At 44.2% G+C, this 18,994-nt stretch overlaps 1 protein-coding gene across 8 annotated transcripts in view; it reads left to right on the forward strand.

Moving 5' to 3' along the window:
- LOC138638292 (cysteinyl leukotriene receptor 2-like) overlaps positions 1-18,994 on the forward strand; it is a 67,541-nt gene that overhangs the window by 38,419 nt on the left and 10,128 nt on the right. For 6 of the 8 annotated variants that reach the window (XM_069727490.1, XM_069727491.1, XM_069727486.1 and 3 more), the window contains one exon: positions 17,463-17,687. The exons of the other annotated variants lie outside the window; for them this stretch is intronic. The gene's annotated coding sequence lies outside the window, so the exon portion shown is untranslated. The remainder of the gene's footprint in view (positions 1-17,462; positions 17,688-18,994) is intronic. 8 annotated transcript variants of the gene reach the window in all.

Genomic DNA, 18,994 nt, shown 5'->3' on the forward strand with positions numbered 1-18,994 from the left:
TTATTTTTTTGTGCATCAGCTCTGTAGCTTATTAGGCTGCCCTATAAGGCTCCCTGATAGCTGCATTGCTGTTTGTACGCCGCTGTGCAAACCAACTGCTTTTTTAAAAGCAAAAATCCTGTTGCTCCTTTCTGCACAGTTCTCTTGTTTCTTTGTCCACACTTTTGTGTGCAGCAGTCCTTTTTATTGCTGCCATACTTGTCCTGAGATCATTGTAGGGAGATTGAAATTGTACTACAGTCCTTGTATTTTTTGATATATATGCCAGCCACGTTCTGCCACTTACATTGTGTAGTGTAATACACTGGGCCTGAGTTTTGTTGCAGTCTCCCCCCAAAAAAAGGGAGATTGAAATTGGCACTAAGTGGATCTACGCCAGTTCTGTTAGTTTGTCGTACATCTTCCAGCCACGTTCTGCCACTTACATTGTGTAGTGTAATACACTGGGCCTGAGTTTTGTTGCAGTGTCCCCCAAATAAAAGGGAGATTTAAATTGGCACTAAGTGGATCTACGTCACAGTTCTGTTAGTTTGTCGTACATCTTCCAGCCACATTCTGCCACTTACATTGTGTAGTGTAATACACTACGCCTGAGTTTTGTTGCAGTCTCACCCCAAAAAAAGGGAGATTTAAATTCTCCACAAGTTTATATACACCTTCTACCTTGTTTCACAGTACCATATAACAGTTGTTATTTTGGTTACATTTTTCCAAAAATGAGGAAGTCTGGTGGAAGAGGTCGTGGGCGGGCGTTGACAACTGGTACATGGTGGTGGTGGAGCATCTGGTGGTAGTGGGAAAAGCAAAATAGCACCAAAGGCTCGAGGTGTTGAGCCAGCGTCATCGTCTGGCTACACAATGCCTCAAAGGCCCCCTTTCTGTGAGTAGGAAAACAGGTTTTAAAGCCGGAGCAGCAGGAAAAAGTTTTGGCTGCTTGCTGACTCAGCCTCTTCCTCTTCAGAAGGTTCGAAATCTAAAAGCAGCAAGTAATCAGTGGATGCTCCCGGTCAGGAACAAGTTGCTTCCTTGTGTCCTTCACCCAAACCAAAAGTGAAGGATGTGGCAGGCGAAACTACAGTTTACTCCATGGAGCTCTTTACACATACCGTGCCTGGGTTAGAGAGTGAAATTGTTAAAAGCCCATTACAAGATGAATCGGACATAGAGTGCACAGATGCACAGCCACAGCTAGATTATTATGCTGTTCCATTGACCATCTGACCCTGATGAGACCTCCTTCTCTACTCCCCTCTCATCTCTTCTTCCCATAACCGCATTCAAGACTTCTCCCGTGCTTCCCCCATATTCTGGAACTCTCTACCCCAACACATCAGACTCGCGCCTACCATAGAAACCTTCAAAAAGAACCTGAAGACTCTTCTCTTCCGACAAGCCTACAGCCTGCAGTGATCCTCAACCTACTGAACAGCCGCACAGCCAGCTCTTCCCTCTCCTAGTGTATCCTCACCCACCCCCTGCAGACTGTGAGCCCTCGCGGGCAGGGTCCTCCCTCCTTATGTACTCGTGTGCCTTGTTATCTGCTCTTGTTTAATGTATTTGTCTATATTTGCCCCGTATTCACATGTAAAGCGCCATGGAATAAATGGCGCTATAAAAATGTATAATAATAATAATAATAATAATGAGACTATGGTGCCCCGTCACGAACGCTATAGCACCTTTCACGGTGACACAGAGGAAGGTGCACATGAAATTGAAGAGGAGGTGATAGATGACCCAGTTGTTGACCCAGATTGGCAGCCATGGGGGGAAGAGGGTGCCGCTGCCAGTAGCTCAGAAGTGGAGGAGGATGACCCAAAGCAGCCATCTACATCACAAGAGCTTTCATCTGGCAGGCCCGTATCTGGCCAAAAATGTTGGCCACAGCGTGTAATGCCTGAAAAAGTATTCCATAGTAGGAAGAGTGCAGTGTGGCAATTTTTTAACCAAGATCCGAATGATCAGTCAAAAGTTATCTGTAAGAAATGCTCAAAGACCTTTAGCGGAGGGAAGAATCTTTAAAATTTAAATACAACGTGCATGCTTATACATTTAACCAGCATGCACTTGCAAGCCTGGACTAACTACCAAACGTCCCGTACTGTTGGTGCACCTGCTCAGAATTAAGGTAGTCAGCAACGCTACATTGCTTCCCTCACAGTAAGCCCACCGGTTAGGACACCACCATCAGCAAATGTGGAGGTATCGTCGCAAGGCCAAAGCAGTCAGAGAATCACAAGGTTCTTGGTAGGAAACACTGTAGGTGGGCCAACATCAAGAATACCATCACCAACCCTCTCTCAATCTGCCATGTCCACCACCACCCCCGCTAGTTCCACCATATGCAGCTCTCCAGTCCAGCTCATCCTACAAGAGACTCTCGTTAGGAAAAGAAAGTACTCATCCTGTCACCGCGTACACAGGGTTTGAACGCCCACATTGCTAGTCTAATCTCGTTAGAGATGATGCCCTACCTGCTGGTTGAAAGCAAAGCTTTCAAAGCCCTGATGGCCTACGCAGTACCATGCTATGACCTACCCAGTCAACACTTCTTTGCAAAAAAAGCCATCCCAGCCCTCCACCAGCATGTCAAAGACCGTATTGTCCATGCACTGAGGCAATCAGTCAGTAGAAAGGTGCACCTCACAACAGATGCATGGACCAGTAGGCATGGCCAGGGATGTTACGTGTCCATCACGGCGCACTGGGTTAATATGGTGGATGCAGGGTCCATAGGGGACAGCCATAGTGGGACAGTTCTGCCTAGCCCACGGTCTAGGAAACAGTTGGCTGTAGGCATTCGCCACCCCTCCTCCTCCTCCAGAAGAGCGCAGTCGTACAACCACTCCATCCGCAGCTGCCAGTGTTGCACACGAGGTGTCCAATTATGGAACAGCTAGTGGTAAGCATTCGCAGGCTGTGCTACAAATGTAGTGTTTGGGCGACAACAGACACACCGCGGAAGTACTGGCCGAGTACTTGCAGCAAGAAACTCAGTCATTACTTGGCAGTGTACATCTTGAGGCAGGCAAGGTAGTCAGTGATAATGGAAGGAATTTTGACTTGCATTGGGTTTCGTGTTTCGGTCGGCTTCCGACTTTTCGCAATACTTGCCGATTTCACCCGACCCGACTTTAGAAAAAGTCGGGTTTCGTGAAACCCAAAACGATGATAAAAAAGTAAAAGTCGCTCAACTCTAGTCATAAATACTCGGAGGTCACCCGAGCGTGCTCGGGAAAACACAACCAACGAGTACTCTCACTCATCACTAATAATGACACTACAAATCCTTGTTTTATAGCTGACAATTAGTATGTATGCAACTGAACTGAATACTGTCGAAAAAAAGTCACATTTGTAATCCACAACTCACCTGTGACCTATCTTTCAGCACAAAATGAGAAGTTGGGTAACTTTGTAGAAACATTGTATTGCCTTAAGTCAGCTTTATTATAGCCCAGAGCTGTATTCTATATTCTGTTGGTTGGCTTCCTAATTGAAACTGATATGTTTTTTTTTTTTTTAAGTATTCATGTCTAACATTGCACATCTAGTCATACTACACCAGCGAGAAAAAAAATAGTTTTCACCTACACTTTACTGTATGCAAGACGGACTACAATAATTACTAGAGGAGTTTGCAGTATTATGAATGCAGCTCTGAATTGTAGCACACACTGTTAGGCTATGTGCACACGTTCAGGAATTCATGCAGAAAATTCCTGTGAAAAACCGGACATTTTCTGCATGAAATCCGCAAGAAAACCGCATGCGGTTTTTGCCGCGGTTTTGACGCGTTTTTGCTGCGGTTTTGACGCGTTTTTGCCGTGGTTTTTTCCGGACACTTCCCAATGCATTTTGGAGTGGGAAATCCGCAAAAAAACGCAGAAAGATAGAGCATGTCCGGATTTTGTGCCTGATGCGTTTTTTTGCGGAAAAAAACGCATCATGTGCACAAAACATACGGAATTCATTCTAAATGATGGGATGCTTATTGTATGCGTTTTTTTTTGCTGTTTTATAGCGTTTTTATCGGGAAAAACCGCGAAAAAAACGGAACGTGTGAACACAGCCTTACTCGGGATTAGTAAAAGACAAGTAATATTTTAACAGTTACTTACATTTTTATTTTAACTCTAAAATGTTTTCCCCAAAGTTAATGCCAACATACAATAACATAAAAATGTTTATGGGACTCCTACAGATGGCACAGACAAGAATAATTAAAAAGCCTTTACCGTGCTGTGAAATATGGAAAGAACACTGCGAGTACCCCTTTAAGTCAATTGAACATATTTTAAAGGAAACCTGTCACCTGAATTTGGCGACATTGGTTTTGGGTCATATGGGCGGAGTTTTCGGGTGTTTGATTCACCCTTTCCTTACCCGCTGGCTGCATGCTGGCCGCAATATTGGATTGAAGTTAATTCTCTGTCCTCCGTAGTGCATGCCTGCCCAAGGCAATCTTGCCTTGGGCAGGCGTGTACTACGGAGGAAAGAGAATGAACTTCAATTCAATATTGCGGCCAGCATGCAGCCAGCGGATAAGGAAAGGGTGAATCAAACACCCAAAAACTCTGCCCATATGACCCAAAACCAGTCCCGCCAAATTCAGGTGACCGATTCCCTTTAAGGTCCAAATGACTTTAATCTATCTGACTAAGGAAAATCAGATGGCAACCAGACTAAGTTAACAGCGTATATAAAAACAGAATTGCGTCAAACTTTTTAAGCTGCTCAAATAGTTTAAAAGATTGAAAAGTTAGCTCTTTTGAGAGGAAAGATATATATCTTGGTACCGTGTTAGCCAGTAGATAGAAAAATATTTAGAATTCAGAGTCCTCAGTGGTTGATACCTTTTAATGGCTAACTGAAAAAATGGTAACAAATTGCAAGCTTTCGAGACTACGCAGGTCCCTTCATCAGACAAAGACTAATACAAATTCTGAAAAAAACACATATTTATGCACAATATAGCCCAGAAAAAATGCCATAAGACAGGTGATGTGAAGCAGAATTACCATTATGTGAGAGTGCTAAAATGTTTATGTCCATAAATATTGGAACAGTTCATAGATAAGGAGTGTCAATGTTTTATGGTCCTCTGAATGGGTCTAGCTATGTGTTATGATGACCCCACATGGTCTAAGGAGCAAATTCCTTAATTGATGTAAAAAGACATAAATCCATGTGACACATTCATTCCTGCACTGAGTGTGTCAAAGGTCATCATCAGCTTATATTTCATGTCCATAATGCTGTGATCCATGAGACAAAAATGTATTGCCACAGGTAGATCCATTCTTTTTTCTCTAATTGTGTGACAATGAGAATTCATTCTTGTTCTAAGCTTTTGCCCTGTCTCCCCCACATACAGAACCCCAGTTGGACATTTGGTACAAATAATTAGGTACACCACATTAGATGTGATGCAGCTGAAAGTACCTGGGATCTTGTAGTCCTGATGTGAGTTGGGGATCTTTATCTTGTCCATAGTCATTATCAATGGACAGGTTTTACATTTTTTTCTGGTTGCAAGGAAAGGTTCCTGCGGCTATTGGTAGAGGGCAAGGAGCTTCTGACAATGATACTTCTTAGATTTGGGGGCTGTCTAAAACACAGTAGTGGGGGGTCTGGAAAAATGGATTGTAAACAGGCATCTTTTTGTCATAAATGTGGTAATTTCCGTGCCTCTCCCCTTAGCACCTTCAGATTTGGATTGTAGGTGACTACTAGAGGCACCCGGTAATTTTCTTCTTTAGCTTTGTAATGTAGCAGGTGATTCCTTGATATTCCAGTTGCTCTTGTAATTTTGTTTTGATTTGTTCTTGGATGGTAGCCCTGATTCAAAAAGGTCTTTCTGATGCGACCAAGGTGTTCATCTCTATCTATGGGGTTGGAACATATACAATTGTATCTGTTGGCTTGGCTGAAGACAATAGAGTTTTTTATGTGTTTGGATAGAAGCTGTCCCATTTAAGGTATGTTGGGCAGTCGATTGGCTTCTGATACAGGGATGCCTCTATTTCATTGTTCTGCAGCTTAATGGTGGTGTCCAAAAAGTACTTTTCAATGCTGGAGTAGTTGAGTGTTAAGTTGATGGTGGGATGAAATCGATTAATCTGTTCATGGAACATCTTTAGCTGTGGCTCAAACTCTGTTCAGATGAATAAAATAGCATGTTCAGATGAATAAAATATCATCAATGTACAATAGTGGTAGTAGGCCAGAGGTCTGATGGGACATGAGGATAAAAAGTCGCTTTCAAGCTTGGCCATGAAAAGATTTGCATACTGTGGGGCCATTTTACTTCCCATTGCTGTGCCAGTCTCCTGTAGATATATCCTGTTGTCAAATTCAAAGTAGTTGTGGGTGAGGATGAATTTTATAAGTTTAACCACAGAATCAGCATCAGTCCCTGCGTTTTCCAAGAAGGATTTTCAGGCATTTCATCCATCCTGGTGTGGGATATTAGAGTAGAAAGATTCCACATCCATGGTGGCCAGGATGGTTCCTTCTGGTAGAAGACCTATTGCTGCTAGTTTATTCAATAGGCAAGTTGTGTCCTGAATGTAACTGGGTGTATCCTTTACCAGTGGTTTAAGAATACCCTCTACCCATCCAGATACCTGCTCAGTAAGGGTGCCCACACATGAAATAATTGGTCTTCCTAGATTTCCAGATTTGTGGATTTTGGGAAGCATGTAGAATGTCCCTATTCTTGGACTTTCTGGTATCAGGTCATCGGCTCTTGTGGATTCGTTGGGCAGACAAGATACCAACTTGTTTAGTTCCTTGTAATAGTCCTGTGTAGGATCCGACTCCAAATTTTTGTAGTAGTGTGTGTCCATAAGTTGTCTGTTTGCTTCCTTCATATAGTCTGATGTGTTGATCTTGACTATTGCACCACCCTTGTCAGTAGGTTCTGCTTCACATCACCTTTCTTATCTATGGCATTTTTTTCTGTGCTGTATTGTGCACAAATATGTGTTTTTTCAGAATTTGTATTAGTCTATGCCTGATGAAGGGACCATCTTTTCAGTTAGCCATTAAAAGGTATCTGTTAGGGCTAGCGGAACGCACCAAATAATAAGACAGATAGTGTATGGTGCGTTCGCAGCCCGGGGTCCACCGTGAAGAGATGGAACCTGCTGCTAAGTAATGACGGACTATATGGCGGTACTCATAAGTATACACACGTGGGTTAAACTTCACCCAGCATGAAGGAAGCGATCCTGTTGCGTCACAGGATCGCGGTACCGCACATAGAAGGCGAGCAAGTAGTCAGCGAACTCAACCCCAACTAGGATTGAAGTCCGATTAGACCCTTGCTGGCACAACACCGCAACTGGGTGTGTAAGGAAGCTGAATAACAATATTAGGGCACAAGAGTGCATGCGGTGCCGCACTGACGAACGCCACTAACCACCCAGGCTTGAGTAAGGAAAGCACAGAGGAAGTGCACGGCGCCGTACTGGCGGTCACAGCAACTGGACGCTGTAACGTGTGATTAGTGCTGTAGGATAAGTCGGGCGCTAGAAAGCAACCATACACCTTCCGCGAACAGACATTCAATAGGGAAGGGGTATCCAAGGACGACTTGCACTCACAACAAACACACGTAAGCAAATGTACACTAGCGCATGGCCGTGCGGTCATGCACAGTTTATATAGTTGCAGCACAGGAAGTGGCCACAGAAACTTTGCCCTTCCAAGACCTGCCAAGAGGACCAATGGAATGTGCTGCAGAGCCTGAGCACATGACCCTCGATCACCAACGGGAGATCTTGCCCTGGGCATGCTCAGTGTGTGCAGACAAGGACTTAGTCCCAGAGAAGTCCGCTCGCCGCTGACCAGCACTGGCTTTAATGGCAGAAGCTGAAGAAGCAGCAGTAACTCTCTGTACAGAGTGAGACTGAGCAAGACGCTGGGACCGACGTCCCTGCTGAGCAGACTCCACTGCGGCTGGACAAGAATGGGAGACCGCAGTGGAGATGACTCGAGATTCCCCCTGTGCAGAAGCGGGAACTCGAGACCTAACAGGTATCAACCATTGAGGACTCTCAATTCTAAATATTTTTCTCTTTTGAGAGGGACAGATGCATATACAGCTGTTCATACACAAGCAAAGGGAAAAATGAAGCCATGACATTTTCACACAGTTGGATGCCACAAATGGATCTGTTTTGGGAGTATAAAGAGCTTTCCATTTTGCTAAAGATAGAAGTAACAGTTGTTTTCAAAAGCTATCCAAAAATTATCATTTTAATTGGGTAAATAAAACAGCTGTGCCTGTTTCAGTGTGAATAAGTAATATTCTGTCAACTAAAAGTGAAAAAAATTAACCCTTTTTTGAGGTACACAACTGGTTTGCTAAACACAAAATTATTAGGCAATCACACAGATTTTATTATCAAGCCATTCAAAAATCACCCTCTTTTTTTCTGGAGACAAAACAGTTGCACTGTTTTGAACATGAAGTTATGACTTATCAAAATATGCAAATTGTCTCTTCAGAGAGGAAGAGGACTAAAACTCTAGTGCCACCTATTGGAAGTAGCAATCTTAACAGTCAATGTCGACCCTTTAGCGAGCCTTGTCACATGACTTAGGATAATAGCCAAACCAGAATCTCAATTTGCAGTACCCCGAAACACAGTGTCTGCAAATTGAGATTCTGGTTTGGCTATTATCCTAAGTCATGTGACAAGGCTCGCTAAAGGGTCGACATTGACTGCTAGGATTGCTACTTCCAATAGGTGGCACTAGAGTTCTAGTCCGCTTCCTCTCTGAAGAATCAATTTGCAAACAGGAGTGAAAAATTTACTACTTTGGGGGGATCTGTAACTGGTTTGCTAACCGCAAAATGGTTAATCAATTAAAAAGGCTTTTTATATTCTGTTTTGAGAGTTGTTTTTGAGGGTACACAAACATAAGAGTACATTTCTAATTTCTAGTCCTAACTAGTGATGGGTGAGCACTAAAGAGCTCTGATGCTCGATGCTTGGGTCGAGAAAATTGGAATGCTCGGGTGCTCGACCCCAACAACGAGCCCAATGTAAGTCTATGGGAAAACAGAGCATTTTTGCTGCGATCCCCGGGGGTCCTTTTAGGGTCTAAAAATGTCTGAAATCAATGGGAAAAGTGCTCAAATGACATGTGAACATTATGAGGAAGACTCCTGGAAGCACTTCTGACTCCCAGGTCACAGCTGTGAACAATCTTATCAGAGTCTTATGCCACTTTAACAGGCGCACAATAAAACATACAAAAAGGAAACCAAAATGGATTTTCCTAAGAAATATGTTAAGGGACATCTTTCCCAGGGTAATGATTTGTATGTAAGGCAAAATAAATAACCCAAAACAAAATGGTTCCTTCACTACTTGGGCTCATATTCACACGCAGCGTTTTTTATGCATTTTTCAACTTTAGCATTGCTTTCAACCAAGACAAATGCATTCACTGGGTAATGTCATTTTAACATTTTACAACCTTATTTGGCCATGTGGTGTGTGACACATTATCAGACACATCCTGTTTCATTTATGAAGGAGGGACTCTTAAAGTCACAACATCTATTTTTATAGGGCCAGAAGTCGGCTCTCATTATTCTTAGAGAGCCATCAGCTGGCTATGCTTTGTTGTTACCATTATTAAACAGTGGGTCCTTTATACTGATATTGCAAATGCAGTGAGTGGCAGGGCTACCCAAAATTTTGATGCACCCCAGCAACCCATTGAACAGACGTCATGGATGACCACATGTAACCAAAGTTCCCAGTACTCAATTGGTACTACAATAGTGTTTGCTTATGCATTGAATGCAAAGCCTGCCCTTCCCCAAAGTTACACACACCCCAATAAGCCTTTGAACCCACATACTGGATGGCCACAGGAAAACCAAGTTCACAATATTCATTTGGCACCCATACTGTTTCCTTATGCACTGAATGCAAGGCCTGCCCTGCTCCAAAGTTACATGCATTGAATAGACATCATGGATAACCACATGCATCTAAAGTTCCAGTATTCAGTTGGTACTACCATACTGTTTGCTTATGCATTGAATGCAAGGTCTGTTCTGCCCCAAAGTTACACGCACCCCAATAAGCCTTTGAACCCACATACTGGAGGTCTACAGGAAAACCAAGTTCACATTATTCACTTGGCACTCCCATACTGTCTTCTTATGCATTGAATGCAAGGCCTGCTCTGCTGAAAGCTACACGCACCCCAATAAGCCTTTGAACTGAGGTACAGGATGGCCACATGCAACCAAAGTTCCCAGTATTCATTTGATACTCCCATACTGTTTGCTTATGCATTGAATGCAAGGCCTTCCCTACCCCAAAGTTACATGGACCCCAATAAGCCTTTGAACTCACGTACTGGATGGCCACAGGAAAACCAAGTTCACGTTATTCATTTGGTACTCTCATACTGTTTGCCTATGCATTAACTGCAAGGCATGCCCCAAAGTTGCACATACCCCAATAAGCCTTTGAACCAAGGTACTGGATGGCCAGTGTAGGGGCTTACAAACATTTCTCCCTGGGGGGTACTCCTCAACATACTGTGTAAACATTTTTTGTATGGGCATCATAAACACCCTTGAAAAAAATTACTTGGATGTTGCATCACGGAACATGTTCACCCTGGTGATTTAGTGGAGGTGTCGGAAGAGACGAGGAGGATGGCCTAAAAATGTTTTCCCAGTTTAAAGGAGCGGGTCTTCTTTACTTGTAATGCCCATAACACTTAGTGTATGGGCTGACAAACATTTGCCCTTGGGGGGTACACATCAACTTAGTGTGTAAACGTTTTTACTTTTATTTTTCACGGGCATCGTACACTCCCTTTACCACAATAACTTGGCTGCTGCATCACAGAACATGTTCAACCTGGTGATCTAGTGGTGGTGTCAGAAGAGACGTGAAGGATGGCTTCCTAAAAAGGTTTTCACAGTTTAAAGGAGCGGGTCTCCTCTACTTGTAATACTCATACACTAAGTGTATGGGCTGGCAAACATTATCCCCTGGGGGGTACACCTCAACATAATGTGTAAACATTTTTTTTATGGGCATCAAAAACACCCTTTAACACAATAACATGGCTGTTGTATCACGGACCACGGTCACCATGGTGATCTAGTGGTGGTGGATGAAGAGGATGAGGAGAAGAAGGAGGATAACAGCAAATAGGCAAAATCAGGAAGACTATACCCATGTGTAGGTGTGAAGAGGTGCATGGGAATAGAACTACCAAAAAAAGACACTAAATTTGAGATTATGTTTCGCTGTTATCGTTCGGTGGTGTAGAGAAGTCTGGACCAATCCAGCCCTTGTTCATTTTTATAAGTCAGCCTGTCAGAATTTTCAGTAGACAGGTGGATGCACTTATCAGTTATAATTCCACCAGCGGCACTAAAAACCCGCTCTGACAAAACGCTAGTGGTAGGGCAGGCCAGGACCTCCAAAGCATAGAGAACCAGTCCATGCCACATGTCCAGCTTGGATACCAAATAATTAGAAGGCAAAGAGGAATCACGGAGGACATTGGTACGGTCAGAAAGGTACTCCCTCAGCACCTTTCAAAACTTTGCACTCCTTGTGAGAGTACCCCACGCCTCAGGGTCAGTGCGAAGGGAGGGTCTGAGAAAACTCTCCCAGAACTTTGTCAGTGGTCCCCTGCCTCTTCTGGATTGGAGTTGTGTCTCTGTCGCCTGTACTCCTTGGCTGTCCAACGAACTGTGACCTCTGCTGCCAGCATATTCAGATGGAAATTTTTTTAATGAGCCCGCAACCATAGCCTTCTTGTACTGCACCATTTTAGTACACCTGTCTGCCTCTGCAAGAAGAGATTGAAAGTTCTCTTTGCAGCATGGGTCTAGAAGTGTCACCAACCAGTAATGACTGTCACGAAAAATTTTGAGAATACGATGGTCACGGGAAAGGCAGTGTTGGAGGGTGGTGCTGTTATGGACAGTAAGGAACACACTGTTACTTTAAGAGACTGCACCTCTTTGTCTAGCAGGATGAAATGTTTTGCTTCTCTACTGCAATAGGCTGTGTGAATGAACTGGACTGTGCAGATGGCAGGGGTGGAGCCTGAACAGCGTGTGTGAGCTGAGGCTTCTGCAGAGAGAACTTTGTGCTGATAGCTGCAAGAGAGGAGAACTGTGTCCTGATATAGCTGCAAGAGAGGACCCCCAGCCTGTAACGGAGTGGAATTGTGAGATTTGACTGACTTTTCCGGGTGCAGCGAGGGTGGCTGTCCTGTGTTAGTTCGAGGAGCTACGAAGATACCGTAAGGGATTTACAGTTTCCAGGAGCACCTCCAGGACCCAAAAGCAAGAAGACCATGTTTCATGGAGCTGACAGAAAGCCGTGCGCACCACCATACTAGACTGTTTGGGCCCCCCTGGGACTGGATCTGGGTCCCCAACATCATCATGAGTTTGTTCCTGTTTTGTGCACATGTCAGGGCCTAGTGTAGGCTTCAATAGTCAGAACACGGCAACCGTAAGGCCTGCCTAGTATAGACCAGGGAGCTTATATGTAGAGTAGCATAATTCTTTGTTTATTGTTTGCATTTACTTGTGTGACATATATTCAGTCTGTAACAGTTGGAGCACCGTGCTACTTTATGGACAAGCTAAAGAATAGAACTCTTGTAAATTATCTTTTGCCATTGCATACCCCTGTTTGCATCTTCCTCATCCACTTGCCTTCCAATAAATCTACCCTTTGTTGTTTGCACCTCATCTTGTGTACAGTAGTCTTTCTGCACCACGTCAGCAGCGCAACATAAAGTCAGCCATGCGTGCCAGAGTGCTAACAGGCAAGACTTCAGGCATGCTCTCCTCCTCCTCCTACTCCCTGTCCTCAGGCTATCCATGCCATCCACCATTTGGTATAACAGTTGTGCTTGTAGAATCATCTATAGTGCATGAAAGTAGCTCTTGTTCTTCCTCCTCCTCTTCCTCATTGTCAACCAATCCAGATTGGGATGACATGAGGCTGGGATATGTGTAATCACCCTGTATGGTTCCTTGCTCCACCTCATCGTGCTCTGCCTGCAATGCATCCTCTTTCATTGTGAGCAGAGCTTTTCAGAATACCGAGAAGAGGAATAGTGACACATACTTCTGAGCTCACAACACTGCAGCTAATACCCACGATGACACATACCTCCCCTCAAGGACTTACCCGGCGGCCATCTTACTATATATATATATATATATATATATACATACATATATATATATACACACACAGACAGTGAGTACGGAAAGTATTCATATCCCTTTAAATTTTTCACTCCTAGTTTCATTGCAGCCATTTGGTAAATTCACATAAGTTCATTTTTTTTCTCACTAATGGACACTTTGCACCCCATCTTGACTGAAAAAATAGAAATGTAGTAATTTTTGCAAATTTATTAAAAAATAAAAACTTAAATATCACATGGTGATAAGTATTCAGACTCTTTGCTTAGTATTGAGTAGAAGCACCCTTTTGAGCTAGTACAGCCATGAGTCTTCTCTGGAATGATGCAACAAGTTTTTCACACCTGGATTTGGTGATCCTCTGCCATTCTTCCTTGCAGATCTTCTCCAGTTCTGTCAAGTTGGATGGTGAACGTTGGTGAACAGCCATTTTCAGGTCTCTCCAGAGATGCTCAATTGGGTTTAGGTCAGGGCACTGGCTGGGCCAGTCAAGAATGGTCACAGAGTTGTTCTGAAGTCACTCCTTTATGTTAGCTGTGTGCTAAGGGTCGTTGTCTTTTTGGAAGGGGAATCTTCGACCGAGTCTGAGGTCCAGAGTACTCTGGAAGAGCTTTTCATCCAGGATATCTGTGTACTTGGCTGCATTCATGTTTCCTTCAATAACAACCAGTCGTGCTGGCCCTGCAGCTGAAAAACACCCCAAAAGCATGATGCCACCACCATCATGTTTCACTGTTGGGATTGTATTGGGCAGGTGATGAGCAGTGCCTGATTTTCTCCATACAAACTGCTTAGAATTATCACCAAAAAGGTCTATCTTCGTCTCATCAGACCAGAGAATCTTATTTGTCATAGTCTGGGAGTCCTTCATGTGTTTTCTAGCAAACTCTATCCGGGCTTTCATATGACTTTCACTGAGGAGAAGCTTCTGTTGGGCCACTCTGCTATAAAGGCCCAACTGGTGGAGGGCTACAGTCATAGTTGACTTTGTGGGACTTTTTCCCATCTCACTACTGCATCTCTGGAACTCAGCCACAGTGATCTTGTAGTTCTTTTTTACCTCTCTCACCAAGGCTCTTCTCCCACTATTGCTCAGTTTGGCTGGACAGCCAGGTCAAAGAAGACTTCTAGTGGTCCCTAACTTCCTCCATTTAAGGATTATGGAAGCCACTGTGCTCTTAGGAACCTTGAGTACTGCAGAAATTCTGTTGTTAGTTTGGCCAGATCTGTGCTTTGCCACAATTCTGTCTCTGAGCCCCTTGGCCAGTTCCTTTGATCTCATGATTCTCATTTGGTCTGACATGCACTGTGAGCTGTGCGGTCTTATATAGACAGGTGTGAGTCTTTCCAAGTCAAGTCCTATCAATTTAATTAAACACAGCTGGACTTAAGTAGTAGAATCATCTCAAGGAGGATCACAATGAAATGGACAGCATGTGACTTAAATATGAGTGTCTGAGCAAAGGGTCTGGATGCTTATGACTAGGGTTGAGCGAAACGGGTCGGCCATTTTCAGAAGTCGCCGACTTTTGGCAAAGTCGGGTTTCATGAAACCCGACCCCTGTGTGGGGTCGGCCATGAAGTCGGCGATCTTCTGAATCTGGTATCGGAATTCCGATCCCGAGTTCCGATATGTTTGCAATATCGGAAATCGGTATCGGAATCCATATTTAAGTGTAAAATAAAGAATTAAAATAAAAAATATCGCTATACTTACCCTCTGACGCACCCTGGTACTAACCGGCAGCCTTTCTTCCTTCGAATCAGCGCTTGCAGGACCTTGCAGTGACGTCGCGGCTTGTGATTGGTCGCGCAACCGCCCATGTGACTGCTCGCGCGACCAATCACAAGCCGCGACGTCACCGCAAGGTCCTGCAAGCGCTGATTCTTAGGAAGGAAGGCTGCCGGAAAGAAGTAGGGCGCGTCCGAGGGTGAGTATATACCTAATAGGAATATACTCACCCTCGGACGCGCCCTGCTTCTTTCCGGCAGCCTTCCTTCCTAAGAATCAGCGCTTGCAGGACCTTGCGGTGACGTCGCAGCTTGTGATTGGTCGTGCGAGCGGTCACATGGGCGGTCACACGACCAATCACAAGCCGCGACGTCACCGCAAGGTCCTGCAAGCGCTGATTCGAGGAAGGAAGGTTCCCGGTTAGTACCAGGGCGCGTCCGAGGGTGAGTATAGCGATATTTTTTATTTTAATTCTTTATTTTACACGTAAATATGGATCGCAGGGCCTGAAGGAGAGTTTCCACTCCTTCAGACTCTGGGAACCATTGGAAACCCAATGCACTGCATTGGGTTTCGAGTTTCGGCCGACCCCGGCCCCGACTTTTTTATAGGATCGGCCGATTTCACTCGACCTGACTTTTGAAAAAGTCGGGTTTCGTGAAACCCGACCCGATCCTATAAAAGTAAAAGACGCTCAACTCTACTTATGACCATGTGATATTTCAGTTTTTCTTTTTCATTAAATTTGCAAAAATGACTACATTTCTGTTTTTTTCAGTCAAGATTGGGTGCAGAGTGTACGTTAATGAGAACAAAAATGAACTTTTTTGAATTTACCAAATAGCTGCAATGAAACAAAGAGTGAAAAATTTAAAAGGGTCTGCATAATTTTCGTACCCATTGTGTATATACAGTTGTGCTTAAAACTTTACATACCCCAGCAGAATTTTTGCTTTCTTGGCCTTTTTTCAGAGAACATGAATGATAACAGCAAAACTTTTTCTCGACTCATTGTTGGTGGTTGGGTGAAGCCAATTATACTGTGTTTTCTCTTTTTAAATCATAATGACAACCCAAAACATCCAAATGACCCTGATCAAAACTTGACATACCCTGGTGATTTTGCCTTGATAACATGCACAAAAGTTTACACAAATGGGTTTGAATGGTTACTAAAGGTAACATCCTTACCTGTGACCTATTTGCTTGTAATCAGTGTGTGTGCGTAAAAGCTGAGTGAGTTTGTGGGATCCAGACAGACTCTGGCATCTTTCATCCAGCCACTCATGTTTCTGGATTGTGAGTCATGGGAAAGCAAATTAATTGTCAACGGATCCATGGGAAAATGTAGGTAAACTGTATAAAACAGGAAAAGGACACAAAAAGATATCCAAGGAATTGATAATGCCAGTCAGCAGTGTTCATGCTGTGATTAACAAATGTAAAATCAGTGGCTCTGTAAAAACAAAACCAGGAGACTACAAAGTAAGGGGTCTAGCCCATTTTTGCTCTCACTGAAGAGCTGGAGCTGGAGTTTCAATGCTCTTTTCATTTGGTGTAGGTGCTGTGTGGCGGCCACAGTTGCTGTGGTTTTGTGCTGGTGAGGCGGCATGGTCTGGAGTCATGGGGACTCAGTCTTGCAGCATGGGTGTTGTGGGGCACCTCTCTGTCTGCCCTGCTGGTGCATTGCTGCTGTGGCAGTGGTCGGTGCATGGCTCCACTCCATTAGGACAGTAGGACCCACTACGAGGTTTGCCATGACGTGGTAGTGGGCTTCATACAGTCTGATCAGAATGTTAAACTGAGACCCTGATGTTCAGTTATATATATTTTTGCCTAGCGGCATTAGATCATTGTATGATTTTTGGAGGTGCTGTCCATTTTCTTTTTTTTCAGCATATTAGCATAATTAACCTACACATGCTGTAACAAAAAAGCAACTGTTAGAAATCTGTGTGAAATGCAATATCTGTTTAGTTTTCAAAAACATTTTTTTTGCTCCCGCATAATTTTAATAACCAGCAGAGGGAAAGCCAATGGCTGAGGCCAGATGTTAATATACTGGGAAGGAGCCAATATCCAAAGGTTCCTATTTAATATCAGCTCATAACTGTTTGCTTAGCTTTTGTAACATCCGTACCTCTGTAGGGTCTCCATTGGGGTCCCCGTACTCAGTCTACTCCCTGCTGCCCAGCTTCGGTCTCTGGCTCCTCTCCTGCTCCTGCTTCCTGGAGCGTGGCCAGCAGGTCTCCAGGTTTGACGCTGAGGTCGCGCACACACTCCCAGTCTCTTAAAGAGACAGCACACATTTTTCAAATGTGCTCCTAACCAATGGTGTGATAGCGAGTGCTATGTCTGGCCCCTCTGTCCTTGAGGGGGCGCCGGAGCAACAAGTGTTTCCTGTTGCTAGTTTCCAGTTCCTGTACTATTGTGCCTGCATTCTGTCTGTGTACTGCTAGTGTCCTACCAGTACTTAGCTAATACTGTTTGTCTTCTCAGAGTACCTGCTGTACATCACTCCGTCTCCCGAATCACTACTGCCTGTGCCAGTCCCATCCTGCTCAGCCGTCCGTTACTCCATACCCAGGACGACATCATGACTGCCTGTGCCAGTTTTGTCTAGCTCAGCCGCTTGCCGTCTGTGAAGTTCAACATCATCTGCTATCTCTGCCAGTCCATCTGTTCTGCTGGGACAGCTTCAACGCGTCCAGGGTCTAACTGGAGGTAACACCTGTGTCCCTTGGACATTTCATTCTGGCCCTGTTTGAGGGGTCTTACTACGGGTGTCTGGGGCTTGCATACTCACGCCTACTTCGGAGCCCCCCGGATGGTGGTCCCGTGGTTCCACTAAAAATAGCAATAAATGAATGTACACTGCAATATCTGTGCCTCTGCTTCCATTTCTAATAGCTTTTACTGGCTAGTTTAAAGGGGAACTCTGGAAAAACATTGACATTGGGTCCCGCTATAAAATCGAACCAGCAAAGGCTATGCAGAGCGCTGCGGGCAGATATTAATAGCCTGGGAAGGGGCCATGGATATTGGCATCCCCCCAGGCTAAAAACATCAGCTCTCAGCCATCCCAGAAATGGCGCATCTTATAGATGCGCCAATTCTGGCACTTAGCCTTGCTCTTCCCACTTGCCCTGTAGCGGTGGCAAGTGGAGTTCATATTTGTGGGGTTGATATCACCTTTGTATTGTCAGGTGACATCAAGCCCACAGGTTACTAATGGAGAGGTGTCTACAAGTCACCTATCCAATACTAATCCTATAGTTTCATGTTAAATAAAAACATGGCCAGATTAAAGTCCTTTATTTGAAATAATTACACAGACTCCTTTATTAAATCTAAATTTACCATACTTACTGAATGTCGAATCCCCAACGCCCTTGTCTTCTGCAGCAAAAATAAAATAATAAACCAACATATAATACTATCTTGTCTGACATAGTCCACTTAATACCGAGTGTCCCACGGCGATCTCACGTGTAGAACGTCACATCACGAGATGTGACCGCTCTACTTGGCCTCCGGCGATAGACTGACAAGAGGTAATTGCTCCCGCAGTGTATCTCCACCGTGATAGTTCACGGGAGTTTATAAGCTCCGGTGTTCTCACTCACGACACTACTGCTGTGTGAGAACTTTCCCACACAGCGGTGCCATAAGTGAGAGCACCGGAACTCATCAGCTGATGAACTCCTGTGAACTCTTACGGCGACTCAGTAATACACTACGGGAGCGATCACCTCCTGTTAGTGTATCGTCGGCAGCCAGTTGAGATCGCCATGGGACACTCGGTATTAAATGGGCTACGGTGGACAGGTAAGTATATGTTGGTTCATTATTTTTGATTGTTTGCAAGAAACATGGGCATCGGGGATTAGTTATTTGGTGAGTATGCATTGTGTATGTGAATATGTAAATGATTTGATTTTTTTTTACAATTGAACACAGGCGCCGAATGATGAGACTATTCTCCCATTATCGGCTTATGCTGTCACTGTTATATGTGACAAAACAAGTCG

The sequence above is a fragment of the Ranitomeya imitator genome, chromosome 5 (assembly GCF_032444005.1).
Source record: "Ranitomeya imitator isolate aRanImi1 chromosome 5, aRanImi1.pri, whole genome shotgun sequence".
NCBI lineage: Eukaryota > Metazoa > Chordata > Amphibia > Anura > Dendrobatidae > Ranitomeya > Ranitomeya imitator.